The sequence below is a fragment of the Austrofundulus limnaeus genome, unplaced genomic scaffold (genome assembly GCF_001266775.1).
Source record: "Austrofundulus limnaeus strain Quisiro unplaced genomic scaffold, Austrofundulus_limnaeus-1.0 Scaffold43, whole genome shotgun sequence".
Lineage (NCBI taxonomy): Eukaryota > Metazoa > Chordata > Actinopteri > Cyprinodontiformes > Rivulidae > Austrofundulus > Austrofundulus limnaeus.
The window spans coordinates 548,890-552,750 of record NW_013952445.1 but is presented as its reverse complement, the minus strand read 5'-3'; the positions used below and the strand labels follow the sequence as shown (position 1 = coordinate 552,750).

General features: G+C 35.1%; 1 long non-coding RNA gene across 1 annotated transcript in view; it reads right to left on the bottom strand.

Moving 5' to 3' along the window:
- Positions 1-2,033: 2,033 nt before the first annotated feature.
- The window catches only part of LOC106516945 (uncharacterized), an 88,734-nt gene continuing 86,906 nt past the window's right edge, over positions 2,034-3,861 (bottom strand). The window contains exon 3 of the long non-coding RNA XR_001310139.1: positions 2,034-2,383. This is a non-coding gene — a long non-coding RNA (uncharacterized LOC106516945). The remainder of the gene's footprint in view (positions 2,384-3,861) is intronic.

The window sequence follows — 3,861 nt, the reverse complement described above, 5'->3', positions numbered from 1 at the left end:
AAAATAGTCAAAAAATAATCATTGTATGTATTTCTACTCTATACCTGATGGCCACCATGACTAACTAACCTTCTAAAATTTGGTGTTGTGGGAGCAATGTATTATCTCCATCACATAGTCTAAATCAGGGGTACCCAAACATTTTCCCCAAGAGGGTCAAAATGAGAATCTATCCAGGGCTGTGGGCCAAATGCAGTAATATAATGCATGAAATACAAATACTATTTTAGTAAAGTCCTTTATTTTGTAACAATTAAAGGCACAGTGTGTAGGATTTGTTGTTTTCAGCGACATCTAGTGGTTGAGTGGTTGAATCATCCTCCCTGGTCCTCCACCCCCCACCACCCCGCTTCCAAATGCAAAGTAGTTGCTACGGTGTCTCTCAGGTGTCAAAAAYCTTTGATRATTCCAACCRCGATGTCTACCAGCAGCTTCAGGGCTAGTGATGTTTCAAGTGGTAAGATTATGAGCTTTAATAAGTAAAATTATCCCAGCTACAATGACAGACAACAAATATTACATTTATAATATTACAACTAAAACCATTTTTGACGCCGCCACCGCAGTTTGTCCTTCATGAGCCTTCGTAGACAAGATGGTGATGCAAGATGGCGGCTGCCTGTAGTGGGGACCCGCGACCATGGAGATATAAACAGCTTTTTATAAGGTAAAAATAATAAAACAAGGTCTTTGTCTGCAATGATTAGACATGTTTTTTATTATTGTCATTAGTGATTATCTCAATTTCGGCTAAAAGAATTGACAAAATCTTACACACTGTGCCTTTAAGCTAGCAGCCAATGTGGTGGCCTGCTTTTGTTTAAGTCTGGGCACTTAGAGAAAGTATGCCATATGTTCAAGTTGCAAAGCCTCATGGGAAGTTTCATAAATTGATAAAATAAGAGTTTTTCTAGCATTAAAAAGTGTGCAAATCTACACGTGGGGTTAAATCTAATCTAAATATCCCTTTTTACTTGTATTTCACATTTCATATTTAATCTTAATATATCAAAGATAAAGTCAGACTCATGAGTGAAAACTGTCTGTACTACAGCCCCTTATATAGTCATTGGGCCAATGGATAAAATGACGAAGTGGAAATGCCTTTTCTACATAGGACGACAGGTTACAACCTAGTAACAATGTCAACTGCTGGTGGGCCAAACCAAATGGCTTGGCGGGCCAAATTTGGCCTGCAGGCCCCACTTTGGGCTCCTCTGGTCTAAATGCTGAGGGACTGTGTAAGATTTTTGTTTGAAATGTTGTCAACATGCATAGGAAAAACTTGATGAATAATTGGAAGTTGTAATAAGTTTGCAGAAAAAACAAGTTGATTCTCTTCTAWAACAAGCTTTGTCATCCACTGGAAGCATGCCATATTGATAGGAACATACTGACTCTCTCTTCAAAGCATACAGCTGCACAAAGTGTAAAACACAAGACTGTGTCTGAAGTTCAGTTTATGTTTCACAAAAGTTCCTTCACATTCATTCAATAAGAGCTAGGCCTTTGTATATTTTTTTTAATTTGAGGACTTTTTGCTCCAGTTAAGTGCTGCTACACTTCCCTCCATGGCGTTCAACATGGAGGTAAATGAGCATATGAGGGAGTTAATCAAGAGAATCCTCGCTGCATCTGCTTCATCCACTGTGAAACCCCGGCTCTGCTGGGATCAATGCTCCTGCAAATACACTGCAGGCCTCATCTCCATTTAAAAGTCAGGTGTGTGTCTGTGTGTGTGTGTGTGTGGGGGGGGGGGGGGTACCTGTCAGAACAGACTGTAGAAGGAAGAGAGCAAAAAAACTTTGTTAGGTAATATGTCCTCTTCTCATGAAGAGGAGTCAGAGATTTCTCACTGAATGACAAAAGTGAGACCATTATTTTACATCTCCATTTTTTATTTTATTATTTTTTAACCTTTTTACATAACAATAACACAAGGAGAAGTTCTGAACTGAAAACCACCAACTCAGATCTGAAAAAGTTAGAACTGATTTTACAATAAGACTGCTTTACATACCATTCATGCAGACTTTATTAGAAAAACTAACATGTTGTAAAATGTAAAAACAAATGGAACACAGAATTATAGAAATTGTTGCATAAACATAGTTTAGCAAGGACTTACTTGTGTTTCTAAAAAATGTAAACAATTGCTTTTATAGTTTCACTTTTTGGCATATTGTAACTTTTTAATGAAAGAAATGTAATAAAAACAGTTTAAATGGAGAGTTCAGTTTGACCAAAAAAAAAAAAAAAAAAGAGAAAACTTTTCACTCTCCCTTGCTTCATCATGAGTGTGTCCTCACAGGTCCAACTGCAGGGCGTCATTGTGGCAAAAGTAGAATTTCAGAGTGACTACCCAGAAAAATAATTCTTTGACCTTGTTAACACAAAAGAAAGAGAAATGTCAAATTAAAGGGCAGTTTTTTTTCATTTCTAATCAGTAGAAAATGTAGAAATGGTTCACCACTACACTTTCATATTTTTGTYATCTTGCCTGCTGTTTTTTTAATTTAAACTTTTGGAGAAGAGTTTTATGAAAATAAAAATGACAAGTTCCATTTTTTGAAATTATTACAGCATTATTTAATCATAGGTCAAATATGGGACTCTGGGAGCAAAATAACATTGATTATCATGTTCAGTAAAAGGTAAGATGAAAAATATTAAACCAGGTTGAATATTAATTAAACTTAACTGAGCTGCATGCATCTCTGAACCAGTAGGTTATTAAAATGAAAGAGTGAAAAATCCTGAGCGCTGTCCAAGGTGCTGAATCTCAAGATCAAAATACTATCAAAAGTGCTTTTACAACATAACTTATATCCCTAATATTTCTGCTGAGTAGCAAAGTCGCTGTAACCTCAAGATGCTTACCATCCTCAGTAATGAGATAATAAACCACCACAAGGACTGTTTTCCTCCTAATTAGTCTAATTGTTTTAGATTTTAATGAAGCATGGATGTTTTGGTGGAAGGACTAAAAACATCAAGCCATGAAAAAAACAATATGCTGTAGCTGAAGGGACTAAAGTTCATCAATCTATATTAGAAAGTAGGTCAAAAGCCATTTTATTATTAAAGTAAAGCAGTTATTATAATACTAAAAAATAAAAATTACAATGTGCAAGTCAGTTCTGTATTAAGTCTGTTATTCATTCTGTTGCTTTCCTGTTTATGGTTTCTTACATTTGTTTCCATACTAACTACTTCAGCTTATTTTGAGCTATTTTAGCCATTCAAATCAATCAACTTTATTTGTACCCACAGGTAAATTTGATTGCAATGAAATGAGTCAGCTTAGTTTTAAAAACACACGAGACATATGACATGGACATATAGTAGACTTGACATGATTTAAAAGTGACCAGGTGCTCAATATAAAAATACATACAACTCGCAACTTTAAAAAAACAATGTCTCTGAATAAAAATATAAAACAAGATAAAATCACATGCGAAAATAAAACAATTTAAAAAATTGAATAAAAATTAGATAAGGCATAAAATGCTTTAAAAATAATCGATATTGAAGCTRCAAAATTAAGTTGAGTGTAAAAAAAAGATGATGACAATAGGAACAAAGCTGGTTTCAAAACTCTTAGTTTTAATTTAATTTTGGCACTAAGTATCTGCGACCTGATGGGAGGAGCCTGACCTCACTGTGCAGAGGATGAGACACGCCTTTCAAAATAGATCCAGACAATTTTTGGACCTGCTTGGAGTGCAGGGATTTTAGATTTTGTTGCAGCTCTCCTATTTACTGAACTACTTCACTTTTTAATTTAGGGATTTTTTTTGTTTGTTTGTTTTTCCAGAGAACATTGCTGAACTACTGAAGACATCAGGACATAACAGC